The sequence below is a fragment of the Schistocerca gregaria genome, chromosome 1 (genome assembly GCF_023897955.1).
Source record: "Schistocerca gregaria isolate iqSchGreg1 chromosome 1, iqSchGreg1.2, whole genome shotgun sequence".
Lineage (NCBI taxonomy): Eukaryota > Metazoa > Arthropoda > Insecta > Orthoptera > Acrididae > Schistocerca > Schistocerca gregaria.
The window spans coordinates 310,684,017-310,710,555 of record NC_064920.1 but is presented as its reverse complement, the minus strand read 5'-3'; the positions used below and the strand labels follow the sequence as shown (position 1 = coordinate 310,710,555).

The 26,539-nt window shown below is 44.6% G+C and overlaps 1 protein-coding gene across 3 annotated transcripts in view; it reads right to left on the bottom strand.

The window, feature by feature from the left end:
* The window catches only part of LOC126343123 (serine proteinase stubble), a 746,947-nt gene that overhangs the window by 435,755 nt on the left and 284,653 nt on the right, over positions 1–26,539 (bottom strand). Inside the window, exon 1 of one of the 3 annotated variants that reach the window (XM_050001916.1) lies at positions 23,089–23,413. The exons of the other annotated variants lie outside the window; for them this stretch is intronic. The gene's annotated coding sequence lies outside the window, so the exon portion shown is untranslated. Of the gene's footprint in view, positions 1–23,088; positions 23,414–26,539 lie in introns of those variants that run through there. 3 annotated transcript variants of the gene reach the window in all.

Sequence of the window (26,539 nt, the reverse complement as noted above, 5' to 3'; positions counted from 1 at the left end):
AGAGGCGGACAATTTCCATGGCCTCCACGCTCTCTTGACTTTCATTTATGGGGCATTTGAAAGCTCTTGTTTACGCAACCCCGGTACCAAATGTAGAGACTGTTCGCGCTCGTATTGTGGACGGCTGTGATACAATACGCCATTCTTCAAGACTGCATCAGCGCGTCAGGGACTCCATGCGACGGAGGATGAATGCATGTATCCTCGCTAACGGAGAACATTTTGAACATTTCCTGTAACAAAGTGTTTGAAGTCACGGTGGTACGTCCTTTTGCAGTGTATTTCCATTCCATGATTAATGTGATTTGGAGAGAAGTAATAAAATGAGCTCTAACATGGAAAGTAAGCGTTTCCGGACACATGTCCACATAACATATTTTCTTTCTTTGTGTGTGAGGAATGTTTCCTGAAAGTTTCGCCGTACCTTTTTGTAACAGCCTGTATATTGAACGACCCTTGTATTATATGAGTTGATAAGTACTGGAAGCATCGTCTCCACATCGTCTTGTAGAGGTTTAGAAGAATTACGGCAAATTCAAATCGCGCAGGTCGTTGTACATCCTTCTGGAAGCGAGCCCAGGCTTTGGCGCTGCGGCACCTCGTTCTCTGAACACGGGTACGGCAGCGCCTACGGAGATAAAGCGGTGTGTCTTGCGGTCACGACACGGTGGCAGAACCTGTTGGCGGACTTTTCGGCGTTACACGGGCCGAGATTTAGCAGCGTCGCCGTCATCTTATCTGGCCGTCCGATCCGGAACTGAGTAGGGCGCGAGCAGGGGACGCCCGCTTCTCGTTACGACGGGCCATATTTATGGAACACCTCGTCCGACCCCAGACCGATGCCGCGATAAAGCCAGCACGCGCCGGTCGAGGCGTACATTAGCGACAGCCGACGCCACGAATTAACGACTGCAGTTCCGCCCGTGTCGCTTCGGCGTACTACGGAACCAGGAGATAAAGCTGTTAAGACGCAACATTAGGCTGCAGTGAACCACCCCGTGTCTGGTTGTGTACATAAGTATAGGGACGGGGCTTTGTTGGCAGAGGTAAAATATGCATCAGGCAGAAAGGCTCGCTGCAATTGTGATAAGCAGCAGCTAAAACGAACTGTGTTCGCCATCGCAAATAGACACCATATCACGCTAACCAAAATTAATTATCTGCACTGCAGCTTAATAAAAGAAACAGTATTTTAATGTTGCTTAACGTTAACTTCCTTTCATTAGCAGATGACCTAGCACTTACCGATAAATTGCTTACTATACGTACACTGACCAGCCAAAATATTATTTATGACCATTGCTTACCGCTACAGTGAATGCCATCTGGTGTTGTTGCGAGCCTTTGACGCAGTAAGGACAGAATACAGGGTGAGTCAGGAAGAAAGGTACATGCTTTCAGCGGTGATAGTATTGCTGATACTGAACAAAAGACTTCGAATGAACATAGACCCTTTCCATAACCTTATACTACGTACAACTGTTTGAAAATCATGCTTCAGTCGCTTGTGCTTCTTCACGAACAGTCACACGCGAATAGGATAGGACCAAATCGAGAATTGGACTCTGCAGTACTGTCTTTATTGACGATTTCAACCCGGTGTTGGTGATGACCAGTCTTTATTTCCTTCAAAATTTCTTACCAGGGTCGAGTGGTTCTAGACGCTTCAGTCCGGAACCACGCGTCTGCTACGGTCACAGGTTCGAATCTTGCCTCGGGCATGGAGGTGTATGGTGTCCTTAGGTTAGGTTTACGTAGCTCTACGTCTAGGGGACTGATGACTTCAGATGTTAAGACCCACAGTGCCTAGAGCCATTTGAACTATTTTTGTATTACCACAATATCTGGTAGATATTCCTTTCGCAACACGACGTCGTATTTATTTTCAGCACGACGGAGATCCTGCACACGCCGTACGGCCAGTGACACAGGACCTCACAGAGGCGCCTCCTGGGAGCCGGATCGCTCGCCTTGGAGTCATTTCCTAGCCATCGAGGTCACCCAGTCTTACTCCATTCGACTGCTGTTTGTGGTTTGGCTTAAGAGCGACGTCTATAAGCGAAGAGTGGACACAAGGGAGGAACTTCTGGCTCGTATTTCAGACGCTTGCCTCAAGTAAAGGACTGTACGAATGTGATGAAATGAACTAAATAACAGCCGTCTGAAAGGGGTGCAAAATGTATTGCAGTTAACTGTGGACTTTTTGAACCTATTTTGTGAGGAAATGTAAACAAACAAAACGTTAGATCACAATGTTTCATTTAGTATTGCCAGCATTTGTCCTGTTCGCTACTGTTTAGATTAGCTTACTCGGAAACAGTTACGAAAAAGAGATGTGTTCAGATGACGTTTCTTGTTCAGAATCGCTAATACTATCACCTTTCAAAGCATGCACCTTTCCTCCTGACTCATCCTGTATAAGCGGGGAAGAGACGGATGGGCAATTATCCAGCGACGATACGAGCCGCAAAAAGGTACATCCACCGGCATAAGATACTTTGAAAAAGAGCGAATTGTTGTGATTCGGCGCCAGGAACGGAGTATCACGGACCCTGTTGTGAGCATCCGTGGAAAGTGTCTGAAAGACGACGAACCTACGAGTAGATGCGAAGTATTGAACGTCCACGTCTCATTACAAAATGTGGAGGGAGAAGAATTGCCAGTTCTGTAAAACAGAATAGGCTGCGATCTATGGCATATATGACGACGCAGAACAACCAGTGTTACAGAGTATACCGTGCAGGACACGCTGTTGTGTGTCTGCAGCAGAAGGCCCGTACGTGTTCCCATGTGGATACAACGACTTGGTTGGCTACGGCTGTACTGCGGAGGAGATCATCGTGATTGGACCGTGGGTCAATTTAAACGTGTCCCTGGTCAGATTAAAAGTTTCTTGTTACAGAAGGTCTGGGTCCTGTCTGGATGATCCGTCATCCAGGCGAACGAGTGCTCGAAACAGGCACCGTGCAACGGGCGCAGGCTGGTGATGGCAGTATTAAACCATGCGGGGTATTTACCTGCTCTCCACTGGACATCTGGCAGTGAACATTGTTGTGGATCACCTGTATCCCTTCGTGCTTAACGTCTTATCCGACGGGTGGGATAATATTGTTCTCACAGGACCATATTCGTACTGCTGTGGTTTGAAAAGCATGACAGCAAACTCACGTTGATGTCTTGATCACCAAATTTGTCTTACCTCAACCCAATGGACCACACCTGGGGCGCTATCGGACGCCAACTCCGTGTCCACCAACCACCGGCCCGTAATTTAAGGGAAGTGCGTGACTGTGCTTACACGTCTGGAGCCGAACACCTCCGGAAACCTACCAACGAATTAACGAATCCGCGTCGCGCAGACTCGCCGCTGCTTTGAGTTCCAAATGTGAACCGAAACGCTATTTAGCAAAATGGTTCAAATGGTTCTGAGCACTATGGGACTGAACATCTAAGGTCATCAGTCCCCCAGAACTCAGAACTACTTAAACCTAACTAACCTAAGGACATCACACACATCCATGCCCGAGGCAGGATTCGAACCTGCGACCGTAGCGGTCGCGCGGTTCCGGACTGAAACGCATAGAACCGCTCGGCCACACCGGCCGGCACGCTATTTAGCATTCGTAACTTATTTACCTCAGATAAAATTTACATATTTCAGTATCATGGAGTATTTTGTGGTAAAAATCATCCTGGAACGTCCGAAATAATTGAACGTGCGCAACATCCCACATCAACCATCTGGGCAAATATATTGGCACATATGTTCTATACGTGGGATTGAAATATCACCTCCGTCATGCCTTTACTTGTCACAGAGGGTGTGCAGCTTCAAAAGAGATGGTCTGCTCCTTTTAAGTTAAAAACTGGTACAAATGGCGCTCAGCACTAGAAATACTTAAATCTAACTAATCTAAGGACATCACACACATCCATGCCCGAGGCAGGATTCGAACCTGCGTCCGTAGCGGTCGCGCGGTTCCAGACTGTAGCGCCTAGAACCGCTCGGCCACCCCGGCCAGCCTTTAAGTTAAAAACTATCTTGACTTGTGCTACATCGTTGTATCAGAACTCAAAGACAAGTACATGGAATTTTTAACAGACAGTAGACTGTCAAATGGCAACTAAACGTCTTTTGGAATTGTTTGTCAGTTTGGACGACAATAGTCGGACAAGTTTGGTGGCAGAGACGAAAGAAAATTGTAGAAAACTTTACTGAAAGCTTCCGAATTTCTTGGCAGTATGGTATAGGATTTCATTATTTATTAATGGGCGACAATACTTTAGATAACTCTCAATAGTGATCGTTAGATCAGAAATTTTGTAGAGCTCAAAGTGGGACTCATTGAGCGCCGTCATTGAACTTTATTCCAAGGATGAAATACTACTTTATGTGTTTCAAGACATTTTAGGACCCTTGACAATACACAAACCCCCTCTTCTCGCTTCCGATCTTTTCCCTGGTGTGTGATCCGTTGACCATGTTGGGGATATAGTCAGTAAAATGTGGAGAAGGTGCTGCGGTGATAAACTGCTTTGGTATTTGGCACGCCAAAACCTATTGATTCTACATTTTTTTGCGGGCCGACTAGCGCACTTGTAAAACATGAACTTAGCGGAATGCATAAAAACCTTACATTCGCATATAAGCTCTCTGAAATGTCATTCGTCAGTAACAACTGAAGAATATTTTTGAGATGCTGCTATGACTTGGAAATATTCTTACTGCACCGTGTAGCTGCTTACCATACAGAGATTTCTGCCTGTACAGTGAAATAAATTGCAGAGCTATTTGTGGAATAGTTGTATGAAACTGATACATGGTAAGCATCAAGTAATTCTGTACTACTACAATGTACCAATGGGACTAAAATTCTGTAGAATTTGCGGTCGCAAATCGAATGTGATAGGAATGTATTATAAGAACAACTCTTTTCGAGATGTACTTAGATCAAATTACAGTGACTTGGTAAAAAGTATCGTAAATAGTTATACGAGGAAGATACACATTACGTTTTGACGGCAGTCAGTTAATGGCAGCTGAAGGTGTAAATTATGTGCTTCTAGGGTTAAAAGAAGACTATGTAAAACATGAAATAACAGTCAATAAGAAATATACGAAGTGTTCAACTAGGATAAGGTGAAGTGTGCAACTAGGATAAGATGAAGTACAAAAATAGAGAAGACTGAAGGTTACAAATCGTTTAAATACTTATGAGCCATGGATGGCATAAAGTGTAAAATCGAACAGGGTAAGTGTGCAACATCTGAGCTGAAATCTGCACCGTGGAGCACAAATTTATCAACGTACACTGACCTATTGTCTACAAAAGAGGAAGAAATTTGGAATAGAAGATTTTAAATGGTGAACGAGGGACAATGCAAAGATATCTCACAGTGGAACTGAACTTTTGTAGGAGAAAGAGCCGCATTCCTGCGATGGATCACGTGGGGAACGAGACCATAACGTAATATGTGAGAGTAAAGGGGCAACTATAAAATGTAACTTGAATCTAAACTTCCACTTCGGCATGAATAATTTGAAAAGATAAATGTAAGCGGACGGCCAACTGTAAGCGCGAGCGACCACCTGGATAGAGGCTGGTGTGAGTGACGCGACTGTAGAGAAAGTGTTACCATTTTAAGAAACAGTAGTGTGTTTTTTACAGCAGTCAGGATTTTGTACGATATTCATCGATAACATTATTTTGTAAACGACAAAAATATGTGTTGCTGCATTAGGAGACACAATATTAATAGTTTGCTTAGACTGTCACACCGGCGAGATCAGACGAACTGTTGGAAATGTATACAGGTTACGCCACAGTGCGTATTCTTTTGCGATTATAGACTTCAAAAGATGATTTAAGCAGAAAGTCGTTCTGAATTACAGTACACAGTGTAGCAGTTAAGATTCCAAAGAAGCAAGCAGCTGAGAAAACTATACGATTCCCACAGGTTAATCGCTTACCTTTGAAGCCGGTCTGTTACGTAAGAACGGAGATGGGTTGAACTCGTGGGACCACTCGTGGTGTACAACGACTGCTTCCGCAGCGGCGGTCTCCGCTTCCCACGAAGCTGGCGCTTCCTTTAGCGAACGAGCCTGCGACGCCTCCGTGGGAGGACGGGAAGCTGGCCGCAGGTGCTCAGACAGTTACGCCGTACTTTCGCTCAACCAGCGAGGGCGCTTCGGCAGCGAAACGAGGCGAAATTGCTTTCCCTCCGTGCTGCAGGCGGTTGTCGCCTACGCCAATAATATTTTATTCTCCTTATTAGGGGAACGGTACTTAGTAATGGCCGGTGGGAAGCATGGGCCACACGCTGTGTATGCGGTTTGCCGTTAAAAGTGGGCTCAGGCAGAGCTTGCAATAAACGGCATTCATTACTCCACCGTTTGCTGCGACTTTTATGACATAACTGATGAGTTTCCGTCACAAATAATTTTTTTTTTTTTTTTTTTTTTTTTGAGTGTCGAAGAGGGTGAACCATGTCATTTTCTGCATCGGTTTATACTCTTGAAGGGAAGAAGTAAATTGTTTCTTAAGTATTCTAACGCAGAGTGTATTGTAATAATGAAATCCCAACTCACTGAATTAGGTCTCTGTTACCAGCATGTTCAGTGTCAGTCGAGTAGTACGGACCGTAGCAGTGTCAACTAGTGTCGGTTATATAAGTAACTTTTTATTTTTGTTTTAGGGCGTGATCACAAGATTCGAGAAGATGCTTACAGGCGGGTATCGAAAGGAATATGGTGCGACTGCAATGAAGCAAGCTGTTTCAAACGGTTTGGAAAGCGGAATGACCGAAAGGACTACTTTTAATCGTTTTAATGTTCCTCGAACTAAACAGTAAACGAGATGAGCAGACATATGTGGCATCGCAGATATGGTATTTAAAACCAACTTCGTTTGTGATGAATTTTTTTGAAGAAATCTGTGTCCATTGTGGAAGGTGCGAGGTCTGGGCACATGAGCTTTGTGTAGTCGCCGAGCGGTTCTAGGCGCTACAGTCTGGATCCGCGCGACTGCTACGGTCGGAGGTTCGAATGCTGCCTCGGGCATGAATGTGTGAGATGTCCTTAGGTTAGTTAGGTTTAAGTAGTTCTAAGTTCTAGGAGACTGACGACCTCAGAAGTTAAGTCCCATAGAGCTCACAGCCATTTGAACCATTTTGTGTAGCCATTAAGGATTCATTGTACTACTATTGTGACTACTATAAAATGAAAAAAAATTTCAACTTTTTAATATTGGACAAGTAGTTTTTAGCTAACTGTCCCTCATCTGCGGTGTAGTTTATCATGTATCCTTCCTGATGTTTCAATTTTAAGGAGTTTTGCAATAACAGACAAAAACAAACAAATGCTGAACTTTTATGTTAACTGCGTTATCAAGTTTTAGTAAATTGTATTCATCCGATGGGAAACTGGAATAGTTGTAATAAAGTACACGAAATTTGCTCAATCGATTTATCACAGAGTATTCCCGTGATAATTGCAATAATTTTTACAGTTTTTGCTTACTGCAGTCAGTGTAGGTCTATTTCCTAATTAAATTATTCACCATGAGGACGTGTTGTTGAAGTGATTATAAATCAGTCCCATAGCACGTCGTCACAGACTGCAGTCAGGAATATGCATGTGACAACCAGCCTGAAATCCGACAGGGTGAATGTCCGTATGCGGCACTGACACATCTGTAAGCGTTCGCACATTTCTTTCTTTCTTTCACCTTTCCTTTTATTTATTGTTAATAGAAAGATTGTGAGAGACACTACGTACACTATACGATCAAGAGTATCCACAGACACTCCCATGTAATTCGGAACTGATGACAAGATGCCAGAAGAGGCAGACCCGTCAGCATAAAAGTTGCAGCAGAATGGGTCGGTCAGGAAAGCTCAGTGACTTCGAACGTGGACTAGTCAGGCTATCGGTGGTGTTATTGTGGAATGGATACTCGAAGCAACAAGCACAGGTAAAGAAAGGCTGAGAACGAGATTTTTATTCTGCAGCGGAGTGCGCTCTGATATGAAACTTCCTGGCAGATTAAAACTGTATGCCGGACCGAGACTCGAACTTGGGACCTTTGCCCTTAGCGGGGGCCGGCCGGTGTCGCCGTGCGGTTCTAGGCGCTTCAGTCTGGAACCGCGTGACCGCTACGGTCGCAGGTTCGAATCCTGCCTCGGGCATGGATGTGTGTGATGTCCTTAGGTTTAAGTAGTTCTAAGCTCTAGGGTACTGATGACCACAGTAGTCAAGTCCCATAGTGCCCTTAGCGGGCAAGTGCTTTACCATCTGAGCTACCCAAGCACGACGTTCACCCCCTCCTCACAGCTTTACTTCCGCCAGTACCTAGTCTCCTACTTTACAAACTTCACATAACCTCTCGTGCAAACCTTGCACTCCTGGAAGAAAGGATATTGTGGAGACAGAATCAGATTTTCACTCTGCAGTGGAGTGTGCGCTGATATGAAACTTCCTGGCTTTCTGTGAAGTTTGGAAAGTAGGAGACGAGGTACTAGCGGAAGTAAGGCTGTGAGGACGGGGCGTGAGTCGTGCTTGGGTAGCTCAGTTGGTAGAGCACTTGCCCGCGAAAGGGAAAGGTCCCGTGTTCGAGTCTCGGCCCGGCACACAGTTTCAACATGCTAGGAAGTTTCAAAGACTGAGAATACATTATGTACTGAGGGACAGACGCCATCGAGCACCGAAGAGGGTGGCTGTGTAAAATGGCATGCAATCGGCAGAAGAAAGCACGCTTGAGCTCCAAAGTGCTACTAGCGGTCCAGCTAGCTTAGGGAGTCGAAAAAAATGATGCGGTACAATGGTCGAGCAGCGTCTCATATAACACACATGAAACTAACACTACTAAGAACGCAAATCGTGCAACGCACAGTCTGAACGTCATTCGTATAAAGCTGGGTATAGAAATGGCAAATATTTTTCCGTCTCCTCTTTCTCAAGTAGCGAAAGTTTGATTATAACCATCTTGCAGATATACAGATATATTGTAGTATTATTAGTGTATTATATGTACAGAAGGAAGAAATTCAAGAATTCTTATTGAAAAAAGGAATAAAACATAAAATTGCTTAAGTACGTACAACATAGAAAGCGAGATGTCGTCTGTGAGGTAGGAAACTGAACTAAATGACTCTTTTCCCCATAACCTGCACAAAAACTTAAGCAAATGGACAGGTATTTTGGCAATGGAAGGAATGTCAGAGCATTACTTTTACAGGTGAAGCAAAGAAGAGGAACGTGTCACAGACATTATTCGACGTTGTGTGAAGCAAAAAGGATCAGATAGTCGCAGCATAAAAAGGAGTGTGCGCAACACCACAAGAGATTTTGTCTGTTCTGTCCATGGTAACTAAGTAATCTCGTCGACAACGCGACAGCATAGTTTCTTTGGCCCAAAGGCGCAGGTCCGCCGATAAGGAATGTTGTTCGTCTCGAGACAAAACTCAGCCGGCGGGGAGCGGCAGCTCCTCTGTGGCTGCGGCCAGTAATGGCGCGGCTGGCGGCATTAGCGTCGCCATCAGTCACGCTGATTTGTGCGATACCGCGCCGCCAGCGCCATCTGCGCACGCCATCTCGCGCAGCCGGCCGTCGGCCGCGTGGGGGGTTCCCCGGCCGCGTCTGCGCCTGCGCAGTGTGCGCCGGTGGTGCGCGGTAACTGATAGCGCGGCCCGAGACGCGGGTCACTGAACATCATACACATCTCCGGCAGCAGCAGCAGCGAGCACTGCTACCGACTCGTAGCTGCCGGCAGCTCGAACAGTGGTAGTCCGTGATGCAGTGTTCCAGGAACTAATCAATTTGATACGTAAGCCACCGTCTTTTGCTTTCTGCTCTTCACTTTTACGTCCGTTAGGTTTTCCTTCTATGCCCCACGTGGCATCGAGTTAAGTCGTTCTCTGTTTTCATATTACTGTGACTTTATTATTGTTTAACAAACAGCTTTAAAACACAGTGATTACTCACACTAGACTTTTATTGTAGGACACGTCTTTCCTACATTATGGACAAATTATGGCGCACATGTTAACAATTGTATAGAGATCCAAACAATGTAGCAGCCCGTTTCGAGATCAGTGGTACGCGTGCAGAAAAGATGCGTGGCATTAAGCAGACTCATTAGAAATTATACTCAAGACAACTAAAAAAATGGCTCGTTAGCACTATGAGACTTGACTTCTGAGGTCTTCAGTCCCCTGGAACATAGAACTATTTAAATCTAAGTAACCTAAGGGCATCACACACATCGATGCCCAAGGCAGGATTCGAACCTGCGACCGTAGCGCCTAGAACCGCTCGGCCACTCCGGCCGGCCAAGACAACTAAACTTATGGAGAAAATAGTAAGCAGCGGTATAAGTGGCAGATGCGAAGAGATCAGGAAGATCTTTAATCTCGAGAACAGACACCGATGTTGCTGCCATTGATGAGTTGAGAAGGAGTCAACATGATTCATTGCCTCAAGTACATCGCAAAAGTCGTATATCAGCTCATGCGTAAGAGATAATGCTGAATAAGTGTTTGCCATTCAAGAACTTTATGTCGCGTTACGTTCAATAATTTGACTGAAAAAGTTTCGGACTAAAATGACATATAACCTAGTGGTTGTGAACAGGAGGTTGAAAAACAAGACGATAAAGAAAGAAGAGTACAATGTTTTGGAACAGGAAAAATTTAGGACAGAGTGAAATTCTCAGTGTCAGTGACCAATGGTCTAAGCAAAAGCTCCGAGAGCAATTAAATGTAAGAGGACGGGAATTTAATACGGAAGGGAACTGAGTCAGAACAGGACGCAGAGAGTATAGCGAAATCAGAGGTGCAGAAGACATGAACGACTCAGGAAATACTCGAACTTACGGATGGAAAAAGAAAAAATAAGAAACCTTAGAATGAAATAGAAAAGAAGTAGTATAGACCTGTTGTGAATGAGTTCCAAACAAGCTACGCCAGTGTGGATGAGAGAGATATAGAGCAGAAAGTCGATACAGCGTAAAGGAAGGTTAACGTATGGGTAGTAAAAAAGAAAGGTGTTAAACTTCCAGATGTAAAACGAAAACCTCTATTAGATGCTGAAGGAAAGACTGACGTATTGCAGGAACAAATCAAAAGTCTGCATTATGGAGACGAACTGTACCAAATTTTAATAGAAGAGGGGAAGGAAGTTGAAGTGAGTGATACAGGTCATCCAGCAACGCTGTTAAAAATTGTCGTTCACTGAATCATCTGAGCTGAAACAAGGTCGCAGTAGTTGATGATGTCGCCGAAGTCTGTGGGTGATAGAGGAACTAGAAGCTTGATGATTGTATTTTTTTATTTTTTATTTTGAGCTTTTGCCTCATTACAGAGACATTTCTCCAACATAATAATTTACTCGGAAATTACTATACAAAGAATAAACGTTCTTAAACTATATTTTCAAAATATTTCTCCAGGTGTTTCGGTCTTGTGTGTCCTCTTCCTGTGCGCCCATTGTCCTCATTGTGTGCTGTAGATTTTGGAGCCAGGTGGTCATAGGTCGTCCACTTCTTCCCCTCCTGTCTGGTTCTCACTCCAGTATCAATTTTGGTATTCTGGCTTCCTCCATTCGTCTTACATGCCCGTACCACTGCAATTTCTTCCTATCCATTACGTCACATATTCTTTCTTTTATTTCGCTTCACCTTATTATTTCGGTGTTGGATGTCAATACGACATGTTGTAATATTTCTGGCTTTGCAGCCATCATCTTCAGCCATAAGAAGCTCTTCTTAGAGGAGTTGAGAAGGCAGCAGTGGAAAGGTGGCGTAATGTTGTGTGAGATACCGGTGGCAGATGGGTTATTCGATACGGCGACCGTGAGGAAGACCGCGTAAATTGTGATCCTTCACTGTGATTGGCTGCTGCTTTCGGAAGCAGCTCCAAAATGGTAAACATCTGTTATTAATATGAGAAAAACTCAACAGCGAATTTACGTGCATTTCAAATAAAATATCACTCAATAGCAGACTATCATTCCATTATTTCAAAAACGTTGATTACCAGTAGGATAATAAACAGTTACTAAACGAAAAGGCAGGTGAAGCACTTCGGATATCTTTGGAACGCGCCTAACTGGGATGGCGGACGAAGTGGTTCGGCTGTAAGATCAGAGCTGGTTCGGCAGCCTCGGAAGAGAGACATGTTGTATGTCATAGTCGGTATCGGTTAAGGATTTCATTAGCAAGCTCTGATTATTTGGATATATAACTGAGAACAATTTCATAGTAATTATGCAACTATACAGTTCATTATTTTGTTTTGAAGAATGCCAATTATCTGTGATTCATTAAGTAAAATGCAACTGTGCAGTTTCTCGTATTCTGCTAATAAAAAGCGAGTGGCATCCCGTATAAACAAACTAATAGAGTATTTAATTATTCGTAGAATATCAGTTCGTCGACGAGAGTTTATTACAGCCTCAAGATAACGTATTCACGACCTACGTGCTGTTTTTTGCGCAGGGGACAACAACTTATGCACTCCACTTAGGCCGGTGGAATCAAATGGGCACTTCGCTTGTCTTGTTATCCTAGTACAAATGAGACCAGTGAAAGTTCATCTGTGGTAACACAGAGGAGCTGTGAAGGAGAGAAATTTGCCTGCCGTGATGTTACAGGGCCAAAATTGTTTTCGATAGGTGTGAAGTACATTCTGAACAATTCGAGCGAATGATATGGCCACGCAGATCGACATGAATCCCATCTAACATATAAGTGACATAATGGCACAAAATCCTGCACCCGCAACGCTGTTAATATGGGCGGCAATAGAGGCACCATACCATGGCTCAATACTTCTGCAGGGGACTTCCAACTACTTATTGAGTCTTTGTCACGTGGAGTTGTTCCACTATGTCAGGCGAAAGGAGCTCCGACATGATATTAGGAGGTATCTCATGACTTTTTCCACCTCAGTGTATATAATTTCAGATACTTATTCATTTTAAGTGACTGCAATTCCCAATGAAGTTTGTTTTCACACAGCTGTAGATCAGAGGGAGTGGTAACGTGACACCGAGAGAGAGAGGGGGGGGGGGGGAGGAGGGAGAAACTGGACATGGACAGGTTTAGGAGGAAATTGGCAGAGAGGGAGAAAGATGGGGGAAGGAGATTAGGAAGTACATTTAATTCCCATAGATATTTAGCAATTGCGAAACACTGCCAGGTTCGCTAGTTAACTACAAGGACGTTACTTTTGTACCTTTTATTACCTAGACGTTATTTTTGGTACATGTAACTGGTGTTAATATTGACATCCAGATGACTGAGGATGTAGCTGCCCGGCTTGTACCGCTAACATCAATAAACACAGCTGAAGGAAAAAAATGTATATACACGAAGAATATGTTTTGTGAGTATTGAACAGTTGACTTCACTGTATCTTTCGCCAACACGGGAGGAAGATTTCCATACATGTGTTTCAGCTAACAAACGAGGTGGCGCAGTGGTAAGGCACTGGACTTATATTCCTGACAACGGGAGTTCAGATCCAGCTCTGGCCAGTTAGATTAAGGTTTGCACTCGTTTTACTAAATGGTTTAAGGTAAGTAACAGTACGCTTCTTTTGGAGAGCAGACGGCCGATTTCCTTCCGATCACAAATCTGAGCTTGTGCTCCGTCTCTAAACCTCTCCGACGACGGCCGTTAAACCTTACTCATTCTTTGCTTCTCTGTACCCGTCAACACGCCACGGAACGCTACTCTAGAGGACGTCACTCAGGGCCGCAGACGAAAGACAAAGTGCGTTCGCTCATCATCCCGAGGCAAAACGACCCTGAAGAGCGTTGCCAGCCGGGCGGACTAATTCCCTTTTTGCGGGCGTTACGGTACAGCCGGGAGGCGGACTCTCCCGCCAGCAGGTTGGGCTGCCCGGCGACCGCTGCTCGCGCGCTGACCTCGTCCTGCGCCCGCCGGCCGGCACGCGCTGCACTTAATTCGCTAATTACCTGGTCCTGTTGTAACGGGAGTTTCCTGCCGCATTGTGCAAACACACTCGCTATAGCCACACCAGGTGTTTATCCGCTAACAACTACAGCTGACGAGCCAAGGGCCCGCTCTCGATCTGACGGCCAACTGTATCTTACTGTGCCTCCTGGACGTGATGGGTACCAAACTTAAGGTTCCGAAACAACAGAGAATATGTAAGACTGCAGGCTTTCGTGGCCATTGTCACTGAAGTTAAAATCTTCTGGGTTATTAGGCCGCGTCTTGTTTCTTCTAAAGTGATCGACGTTTCGACCCCTCTGCTGGGATCTTCCTCAGGATCTTCTGTTGTCCACTACTGCTAGAACACTGTCAGAGACGAGTGTCGCGTCCTCTTATAAAGGCGGAGTTTTCACGCGTTCGTGTTGGGGAAGTGATAGTATTGGTTAAAATTCATATGGCTACCCTTGGTGGGCTATAGTCATTGGCTAATATTCCCGCTCTGATGCAGAGAAGGGGGCGTTGGTAGCTCATCCCGTGTGGATACCGTTGGCGGCATTCAACCAATAACCCTTCTCCAGAATAAGTGTGCAATAGTTCCTTTCTATCCAATGACGACGGACCGCCAATAGTATCCACAAGAGATGAGCTACCAACGGATTCCCGGGTTCGATTCCCGGCGGGGTCAGGGATTTTCTCTGCCTCGTGATGGCTGGGTGTTGTGTGATGTCCTTAGGCTAGTTAGGTTTAAGTAGTTCTAAGTTCTAGGAGACTGATGGCCATAGATGTTAAGTCCCATAGTGCTCAGAGCCATTGAGAGCCATCTCTCCTCCATGTGGAAACTCCTAATGCTGCGATGTCCTCCTCTATGTTAACGTTCCACCTTGTTTGGGGCGGCTCAATGGCCTTGTGGCCCGGAGAGTTCCTTCAAATGCTTTCTTGGTGATTCTGTTGTTTTCCATTCTAGCCACGTGTCCAGCCCATTGCAGTCTCCTACTATTTAATTTCTGGATGATAGTGAGTTGCTTCATTAACTGATAAATTTCATTGTTCTATCAGTTGGACGTAATTAATCGTTACATTTCGTGGCAATTACATGGCTGCAATAGGTGGACATGTAGAGATATGCAGATCTCGCGGTCTCAGCTGCCAGAAGCTGCAGAGGAAATCTGTGTTGATTTTAAAGCAAAGTCGATGATATATTTGATGCATAAGCTCCAAACTTATTTAGTATGTTTTAATTTACAATCTTGTTTTTTGTTGCAAGGCACCAATAATTCGTCCGTCGCGGCTTCGTCTGAGCGATTAGAGTTCTGACATCGGCAGAGTCACATTTTAAAAGGCTAAATACTCTGCTCGTCCCATTTCTCGTAAGTCGCTACTTTATCTGAACGGCGGGTAACCGTAGCTCATCTTGTCGTTCTATCAGCAATGTGTCCATTACGGCAAAAGAATAAGGATTTACCATCTCCTTCCACGCTTTGTCCTCATATGGGAGACATTTTCTGTCGTCTTAAATCTCCTAAGAGCCTTTTAACGGTTCGACATGTCAGCGTGTTTTTTTTTTATTTTAAGAAGTGTCATTTTTGGTCGTTGCTTCGCTGATTATTATTATAATATGAATTTATTTGCAAGTTGATACGAACACTTGTGTCGTAATCATATCAAATGACGACACTGCCCTGCAAGTAAGGCAAGTCATCACATTTTAATACTAAGTAATGCGTCTGGTATGTCTACATTAACAGATAAAAGCTTCATTAGCATCCAATTTAAAATTTTACGCACAATTCGTTACCGCCATTTTCGGTCAAGTTGGAACAAGTCTCCTTATTTGTAAGGGAAGCTACTAGTCTCGCGTGAGGTCCTTTTCAGAATAATATCTGGCATGGCACGTTCTGGCAAGGGTTGATCTGGACAATAATCAAGTACTTAGTGCGAACAAGGAAGTTCCTCGATGGAATCCTTTTTCTGTCGCGAGTTCGTAATGAAGTAGTAATTCCTTTAGAATTTAACCTGCGGGTGCACACAGATGCTTTCAGAATGTTGCCTGTCTAGCAAGCACGCGTTCCTCTCCGGTGGGGAAGCTGAGGCCGTGACAGCCTCCCGCGCCACTGCGTTGAGGACAATGCCTTCTTTCTTCCATTGTGCACTCTCATGAGCTAGCAATTGTTCCTTCTTCTCTATCTCACAAGGCATTACAACGTTGTATGTCATGAGCGTCTTCCTAAGCTAGTTAAAAGAATAAAAAACCACTTCAGCACCATGTTAGAACAATGTCTTCCATTTGTCAAAGTGCTACAACTTCCTTGCGATATTGTTACGCATATTAGTAACAAATGATTAGCTTCCGTGTGCAAAGTTAGGATCAACACTTTGCGAGCTGTCGAACGTTATTATAATTTACCTATATGGATGAACTGCCGTACAGGTGTTGTTCATTGTTTTTTTTTGTTTATATGGGCTTTCGATGTTAGCTATTCAACCAACCTCACGCACGTACATTAAGTTGTAAAATTAAGACGTTTTCATTAAACAGTCACAGTATAGTTAATATAAAAAATGATATAGATCTAAAATTAACGCAAATACTTAGGCGTCAAACATTTAAAACAGTTTGTGAACTCTCTGATTACAATATCAGGACGCATATTAGTGAACATTAATATGGGGTACATCAATTGCCTATTGGTCTGCTTGAACTCTGCTCTAGACTCTTCAATCACGTGTCTGGATGTCTGTGGAGGAATGGCACTCCAGTCTTCCTCAAGAGCCGAAACCAGAGAAGATAGTGAAGATAGTGATGTTAGACACCGGATTGTGAAGCGAAGGTGACGTTCTAACTCATTCCAAATGAGTTCCAGTGGGTTCAGGTCGCGATTCTGGGCTGGCCAGTCAATTTCAGGAATGGTATTGTCCACAAACCATTGCCTCACATATGATATTTTATGACAGGGTGTATCGTAATGCTGATACCATCATCGACTCTTACACGTTCTTATACTGTGCGTATAACACAATGCTGTAAAATGTGTTCATGTCCTTCAGTATTTAGCATTTTCTTAAGCATCTACATCTATCTAAATCTATGTGATTACCCTGCTATTCACAATAAAGTGCCTGGCAGAGTGTTCAATGAGTCACCTTCAACCTGTCTCTCTACCGTTACACTCTCGAACGGAGCGCGGGAAAAACGAGCATTTAAATTTTTCTGTGCGAGCCCTAATTTCTCTTATTTTATCATGATGATCGTTTCTCCCTATATAAGTGGGTGCCAACAGAATGTTTTCGCAATCAGAGGAGAAAACTGGTGATTAAAATTTCATGAGAAGATCCTGTTGCAACGAAAACCGCCTTTGTTTTAATGATTGCCACTCCAATTCACGTATCATGTCTGTGACACTATCTCCCCTACTTCGCGATAATACAAAACGAGCTGCCCTTCTTTGTACTTTTTTGTTGTCATCCGTCAGTCCCACCTGATGCGGATCCCTTACGGCACAGCAATACTCCAGAATAGGGCGGACAAGCGTGGTGTAAGCATTCTCTTTAGTAGACCTGTTGAACCTTCTAAGTGTTCTGCCAATGAATCGCAGTCTTTGGTTTGCTCCACCCACAAAATTTTCTGTGTGATTGCTCCAGTTTAGGTAATTTCTAATTGTAATCCCTAAGTATTTCGTTGAATTTACAGCCCTCAGATTTGTGTGAGTTATCGCGTAATCGAAATTTAGCTGATTTCTTTTAGTACTGATATGAATAACTTGGCACTTTTCTTTATTTAGGGTCAACTGCCACTTTTCACACCATACAGATATCTTATCTAAATCATTTTGCAAGTCGTTTTGATCATCTAATGACTTTAGAAGACGGTAAATGACAGTATCATCTGCAAACAATCTAAGACGGTTACTCAGATTGTCTCCTATGTTGTTAATATAGATCAGGAACAATAGAGGGCCTATAATACTTCCTTGGGGAACGCCGGATATTACATCTGTTTTACTCGATGACTTTCCGTCTATTACTACGAACTGTGACCTTTCTGACAGGAAATCACGAATCCAGTCGCACAGCTGAGGCGATACTCCGTAGGCACGCACAACAAGGGGACCACATCCTAACCACGATGAACACCGCAATACCGTAATACAACCTCCTTTTCTCTCCATCGTTGGTACTACATATGATGGTAGGTAACGTTCATGCTGTATTAGCCAAACTCCAACTTTTCCATCAGATTGCCACATGGTGTAGCGTGTTCGTCTCTCCAAATCATTCGTTTCAGGTGACGTCGCTCTTTGCACGATTCTAAGCGTCCCTTAGTACAGAAGTGTGCGGTTTAAGCAGAACTGCTCGACCGTTGCACTTCATCCTTTTTAACTCCATATGCACTGTCATTTTGATACCTGGACTGTTGGAAGCACTTTATTCTAGTGATTTCGTGGGATTTTTTATAACCGACCTCCGTTAGGCTCGACGCTCCCTGTTCGCCAATACATGAGGTTTTCTGGCCTTGCTATAGCTGTGGGTGTTGCCTCTCGTTTCCAGTTCACACCTGCGTCACAAGCAGTGGACAAGGACTGCTTTAGAAGCGTTGAAATGCCCACGAGGGATTTGTTACACAGAGCGTGCATTCGTTCAAGAAAAATATTGACCCTAATGGGGAGGGTGTAAGTCACTCCCACAGTTTTCAGTAATAGACGGGGTTGTATCCTGCCCATATGTTATTGAGTCTGTACACTGAACAAGCTGTGAAGGAAACTAGAGAGAAATTGAGAAATGGAGCTGAAGTTCAGGGAGAAGAAATAAAAACCTTGAAGTTCGCCGATGTCGCTGTAATTCTGTCAGCGACGGCAAATGATTGTTACTTCCGTGTTTCCAGCTGGTATATTCATACCAGTCTTGCAGATCTCGAAAAAGTTTTTGTTAATGAAAATGAAGAGTATGAATCTGGGATGAACGCTGTTCTGTTTTCGTGGACGTCTTTTGCATGTTCGAGGTCTTCTAATTTAGCACGTCGTTATTTATTCCTCATAGGAGAGTTTATCCTTCCTTTCGTCGGAAAATATGCATCATTTCCCACCGGCTGTAACAGAGTCACTAATAGTTCCGATCAGTTCAGATATCCTATCAGCCGATAACTACCCACATTTAATTAATGAGTTCTGACTTAACGAATGGTGATGGGTTAAGGAAAAATTACTAGAAAAGCGCTTAAGATTTTTGAAGAGGCATACTCTTGAGAAAAATAGGGTATGTCAAAGTTCACTTCTGCTAAATTCTTAAAGTGGTAGTATCATTCACTGAGTCGCGGACCTCGTGTAGAAGAGATTCGCTCGTAACTAGAAGCGTTCGCTTCAGTACGTATGGTCGAGACGTTCATACATCAGGTGAAGTGGGATCTCATTGAATTCAATGAGAAGGACATTGGTGGAGGTAGATCTGGCAATATCTAAACAAATACAGAGGTCTTTGTATTCACATACACGACGTATTGTAATATCTCTGTTAGAATTCGAACCGCAACGTATCCAACGGTAATGATTAGTAATTGATATTTACACACTTCGTAAACGGATCATGAAGTAAACCTACGGAGAATAAAAGAACTTGTACCAGCAATTTACCCTTGCTGAATCCAGCGGCACGCTACATAACTTTCGCTTATTACAGTGCTCCGTGTGAGTGAAAGCTCAAACCTCCGACATGTTCAGGTTTCACGTTAAACTTTAGCCGAGGAGAGCAGTGGAATGACGCTACGCCTGGGAAAGCACTGTAGTGTTCAGATCAACCTTTAAAAGATGACTGATCCTCTCAGTACTACAACAGTACAACAAATACCTTTTTGGAAGTAAGCATGTAGAAATACTGGTCGGCTTAACTGGGATTCTCCACACTTCTTTATAATCAGGTCTGAAAGACAGAAAGCAGCTTATAGATTATTTCAGTTCTCGTTTGAAGTAAAATGATCTCTCACATGACTTCATCGCTGTGGACACCATCTAACGTGCCTCAAAAAACCTTGTGTACAGCTCGAAGATCACTATAATTCCTGTAGTGACAGAAAAAGGTAACTAACCAAAGTTCGATTTGGTAATTATAGTGGCATTGTTCGTGACACGTTTTGATAAAGGCCTATAGAGAAGGAGCGCATATTATATTTAACACAGAACTTCAGGAACTCCACTTTCCCCATAGCAGACAAGGAGAGAACTCTACCTGCATCACAAGAAAGCATACAATTCCTTGCGGTTTATTTTAACCGGGTTTCTTTTTCTGTACCTGTGCCATGAGTAAATTTCTCCGTAGTTAAACATGAAGTCAAGGACCGCCGTTAGTACACAGTCTACTTTGTGTCACATCTAAAAGAACAGCTATCGCAATGAAACGATTTCATTAATTTTTTTCTATTCTTTTTCTTTATTTCAGTACAGCTTTATTATTAACAGCGTTTCACCGTTGTTCATGAAAGTAATAATGCGAACGTGAATATCAAACCTTTCGAGCTCAGTATGCTTCGAAACTTTTATACTGTGTTTTTCCATTTTTGTACTCTTATGATTTCAGGAATATCCTACATTATGAATTGTCAACATTTTCTATTTTTGAATAAGATTTCTTAACCTCAACCATCTGATTTATGCAGATCTCCAATTGCATACGGAAAACTGTGTATCGCCTCGCGGGATTAGCCGAGCGGTCTAGGGCACTTCAGTATGGAACTGTGCTGCTGGTCCCGGCGGAAGTTCGAGTCCTCCCTCGGGCTTGGGTGTGTGTGTTTCTCCTTAGGATAATTTAGGTTAAGAAGTGTGTAAGCTTAGGGACTGATGACCCTAGCAGGTAAGTCCCATAAGATTTCATACACATTTGAACATTTTTTTGAACTGTATATCACGCAAGTAATGTGGCGCATCACCAACTGAAAATCAGTTATTGGACCACGTTCAGAATCAGAGGAGTTACGGAAGTATACGAATCACCGATTCGGAAAATGTGTTACCTTTCGAGAATTTCGAATGGATTGTCTGAATGCAAGTTACACCAACTACTAGGAAAAATGAGAAGTGAAACTTCTGGAGTAATTAAGAAATGCGTATAGACGTGGGTTGCAAAGCTGGACCTTTGTCTCTTGAGAGAAATGCTGTAAGGTGTGAAGCCAACAGGTATGTAACTTAGGCTGTCTTCGGTATCAGCAGCTGTGCAGTTCCGTACTGAGTACGTTTACACCTAATTCTTTCCCCTTGAACGTGCAGTATCGATTTCGCTATGCAGGATCATGATAGTTTTATAACTTCTCTAAGATTCGCAACTGCACTGCACTGTAAAACAAAGCATATAAGAACAATCGCCGGCCGCTGGTGGCCGAGCGGTTCTGGCGCTACAGACTGGATCCGCGCGACCGCTACGGTCGCACGTTCGAATCCTGCCTCGGGCATGGATGTGCGTGTTGTCCTTAGGTTAGTTAGGTTTAAGTAGTTCTAAGTTCTAGGGGACTTATGACCACAGCAGTTGAGTCCCATAGTGCTCAGAGCCATTTGAACCACTTTTTTTAAGAACAATCGTGGTGGACCACACTTGTTTAGAGCAGAGGTAGTAGAGTGATATGACAACTGTGCACATGACACTAGCTATGAGCAAATTCGTGCTCTGATTGGTTGTTGCTAAGGTAGCCGTATGTAAGCAAGTAGCTGTCAGTCAATTTGTTATTGTATCCAGGTATACGGCAGAATCGACAAAAACTGTCCATACTTCCACCTTTCCCTTACGTAGTGAACGTGAAGTTAATATTAGATTAGTAATAGCGAACGCAGAAATGCATAAGCAATCATTCCTCCAACGTTTCATCTGTAAACGAAAGTGGGATTAGAGTACTGTCCGATACCACCCATCTGTTTTGACCCATGGCGTCATATCTTGATAAACAGCATAGTTTACACCAGTTAGTAAGACAACCACAAATGATATTTTGTAAGAGGCCTTTACAGCCTTCAACATGGCGAAAACAAGATAAATAATTTCGGCAACAAACAAAAAAACTTGGCGAAATATTTCAGTCGCCTAATGAAACGAAATTAATGAGACAATTAACAGAAAGAATGCGAAACAACGAAAAACCTCATAACAAAAACCGAATATTCCACTTCAGCTATAGCTCAAACGAGGACAACGATACCAGATACCCACTTCACAGAATCATAATAGTGATTATCGCAAATATAACTTGACAACAATAGGACCCCAAAAAAGGCAATCCATTTTAAATATGCCACGTCTCCACATCACTTTCGAAAAAAAAAATCAAATATTTGTAAGAAGTGAAATTATAAATAAGATCACTACTCGTTTCACTCGCAAGAGCTTAAGGTGTGCTCACAGCTGCCTACCGAAGACAGTCTCGTAAATCATTACATGTCTGGAATAAACAGCCGAGTTTTCACCAGTTATCAAGACAACTACAGATTGCATCGTAAACTTATGACGTCACACGAGACGTCACCTGTCGAAGCAGAAGAGTTGAATTCGACCGTGCGTTTGACCCACGAAAGTGGCTGAAACAAACGCGTAGTACTGTATTGTACTGTATGTTAACCGGGGACCTAGAAACGACGGAGAGGCTCCGTCACCGCCGCATTCGCAGCGGTGCGCAACCCCACGACGACTACCGCAGTCCACTTCTCCCCTCCGCCGCTCCACACCGAACCCAGGGTTATTGTGCGGTTCGGCCCCCGTTGGACCCCCAGGGAACGTCTCACACCAGACGAGTGTAACCCCTATATTTGCGTGTTAGAATAATGGTGGTGTACGCGTACGTGGAGAACTTGTTTGCGCAGCAATCGCCCACATAGTGTAGCTGAGGCGGAATAAGGGGAACCAGCCCGCATTCGCCAAGACATATGGAAAACCGCCTAAAAACCATCACAGACTGGCCGGTTCACTAAACCTCGACACAAATCCGACGGTCGGATTCGCGCCCGGGACCATCGCATTGTACAAAATATGTGCTCGTAAATTTTGTTGTCATTCACAGATTGCGAAAGTAAAAGTAACGTGTATGAGGTCATCTGTATTATGGGCTTCAAAGAAGTTCAAGGCTGAGTACAAAAAAATTTCGAAATAAGTTCGTTCTACTCACCATACTTCCCAATACGCGAAAGAATCCTCAGGGTGATGGATTATCCGGCAGAAGACGACACTGAGTCACAGGAAAGCTCGTGGCGACGCTGAAAGGCTGCCGGCCGGAAACGAAACTGCGTCGGCGGGCGTCATTAAAGGACGATCTGTGCCCGCCGCGGAGGGGAGCGCGGTACGTCGGCCGGGGGCAGGAGGAGGCGCGTCGCGGCGGCGCGGCCGCTGGCAGGCTGCATGTCCGACTGACGCGCAGCAGGTGCGAGCGGCGCCCGCGTCGGCGGCGCGTCGCCGGGGTAACGGCAGCCGCCGCCTGCAGTTGCCGTTAGTCCGCGGGGGCTGGCCGGCCGGGCGCCGACCGCGACCGCCAGCGCAGCCTCCGGCGCTGGGTGCTCTCGCTCAAGGACGCCCGCAAGCCGCGCCGCGCGCCGCGCGCCGGCCACGTGCTACCCTACTGGCGGCGCTGCCGGAAGCGCCACTGCGTGGGAAACACTGGCGGCGGACTCGGCTGCGAGTTTCACAGGCGAACACACACTACTCGTCATTAAAATTGCTACACCACAAAGATGACGCGAAATTTAACCGACCGGGAGAAGATGCTGTCATATGCAAATTATTAACTTTTCAGAGCATTCACACAAGCTTGGCGCCTGTGGCGACACCTACAACGTGCTGACATGAGTAAAGTTTTCAGCCAATTTCTCACACACAAACAGCAGTTGACCGGCGTTGCCTGGTGAAACGTTGTTGCGATGCCTCATGTAAGGAGGAGAAATGCGTACCATTACTTTTCCGACTTGATAAAGGTCGGATTGTAGCCTATCGCCATTGCGGATTATCGTATCGCCCGCGTTGGTGGAGATCCAGTGACTGTTAGCAGAATATGGAATCGGTGGGTTCAAGAGGGTAATACGGAACGCCGTGCTGGATCCCAACGGCCTCGTATCACTAGCAGTCGAGATGACAGGTATCTTATCCGCATGGCTGTAACGTCTCGATCCCTGAGTCAACAGATGGGGACGTTTGCAAGACAACAACCATCTGCACGAACAGTTCGGCGACGTTTGCAGCAGCATGGACTATCAGCCCGGAGACGCTGCATCACAGACAGGAGTCCGTGCGATGGTGTACTCAACGACGAACCTGGGTGCACGAATGGCAAAACGTCATTTTTCCGATGAATCCAGGTTCTGTTTACAGCATCATGATGGTCGCATCCGTGTTTAGCGACATCACGGTGAATGCACATTGGAAGCGTGGATTCGTCATCGCCTTACTGGCGTATCAGCTGGCGTGATGGTATGGGGTGCCAATGGTACACGTCTCGGTCACCTCTTGTTCGCATTGACGGCACTTTGAACAGTGAATATTACATTTCATATGTGTTCCGACACGTGGTTGTACCCTTCATTCGACCCTTGCGAAACCCTACCTTTGAGCAGGATAACGCACGACCACATGTTGCAGGTCCTGTACGGGCATTTCTGGGTACAGAAAATGTTCGACAGCTGACCTGGCCAGCAAATTCTCCAGATCTCTCACCAATTGAAAACTTCTGATTAATGGTGGCCGAGTAACTGGCTCGAACACAATACGCCAGTGACTACTCTTGATGAACTGTGGTATCGTGTTGAAGCTGCATGGGCAGCTCTACCTGTACACGCCATTCAAGCTCTGTTTGACTCAACGCCCAGGCGTATCAAGGCTGTTACTACGTGAAAATGTAATCACATGTCAGTTCTAATATAATAATTTTGTCCTATAAATACCCGTTTATCATCTGTATTTGTTCTTGGTGTAGCAATTTTAATGGATAGTAGTGTAATTGCCGTGATAAACAGGTTCTACATGCTTCTATTGTCATCTTTTAGTGAAGCGGAGTCAGTAAGGCCTGCTCTACACGTGCCAACAGTGTCCGTCCAATGTGTGGTTCGGTGAAACAGCACTGTAAACAACGTTGGCCCCAATGATGATTAGACTTCGCTGCTTGTCGGTATTTCGACCGAACATCAAAGAACGTTGGGCCAATATCGACAGCCGATGACACACTAGCTCCAACATTGTTTGTTTTCTATCTTTACCGCTTCGAAACCGAGTTTATGTGTTCGTTTGTTGATCATTCCTCGTCGTCGTCGTCATCGCCACATTTATTTCCAACCTGAGTTCTTTGAAATTTCTCAGGATAAAGTGAAGTAATGTTATTCACGCTAAAAATCGCAAACGCACCGGCCGCGATCTGTGCGTCAGTCATGTTTACGTTGGCTCTATGCGGATTCAAAAGAATTTTGGCTGCAGTGTGTGGGTGCGTCCCATAAATATCGGGCAATGTTGGCGCCGGTATGTGGACGAACGGTAAGGGTGTTGACTTTACTTCTCACACAGCATTTCAAAAGAAAAAAAAAATTCTGGGCTACCTGAGTATCTGCGGTCATATGTGGGTGTGAAAACGTCGTGCTCGTTACCGGATGCGTCTCTTGGAAACCTATTACCCTCCTCTCTGATTCGATCTTGTGTGCACGATCACTTAGAAGTAGACCGGCGTGATGACAGATTCAAGACAGAAGCATAGCTCTACTGGAATGACAGGCGATTGCAGACTATTTTAAACGGCATAATTTCAAAAAAAGTATCAAAATTGCATCAGTAATGCAACTCACTCAAGGTAAAAATGTATTGAAATCTATGGCGAAAGTACTTGGATATAGAGATTACAGAAGCGGGAAACATCGCTTGGTGACTGCACGCATAAATTATTGAACACGTACAGATGGCACTTAACATCTGAAGTCATCAGTCCCCTACGACTTAGAACTACTTAAACCTAACTAACCCGAGGCAGGATTCGAACCTGTAATCGTAGCGGTAGTGCGGTTCCAGACTGAAGCGCCTAGAACCGCTCGTCCACTCCGGGCGGCAACACTTCAGAAAGAAGAAGTAAATTAGGCGAGCGCGAGAAAGAAAAGTGGTCTAATTATGAAACATTGCACTACAACGAGGCAGATGACCATTGCCTCAAAGGCTACTTAAGCACCACGAAGGAATTTTGCGAATGGGCCGGAAATCGTAATGTGTGATACACATGTACAGGTGGTTAGGCTGCGGTCGTAATTGAATGGTCATCGTAATTTTAGATGGTCTTATTGTCGCAACTAGCAGCCGACAATACCATGTATGTATTGTCCGGCTAACCTTTAGTATTAGAGCGACCTCCTGAGTTAAACTGTTTGGACCATGTTGTCGGGACTGACTGCACTAGTCACGGAAGCGCGTCTACGCTGCCAAAAAGGAAAGGCCGAATGAGGCTGAGCTCTTGCTGTACGGTTTATTTAACACTTCCGTGTTCGGAGAATACGCTCTGCTCCGCGGAAGACACTACTTTTCGCAGCCAACCCGCTCATTTGAACAGTTTTGGGCCATCTACAAAGTTAGTTAGCACTGCCTTCCTCTAACAGTGAGGA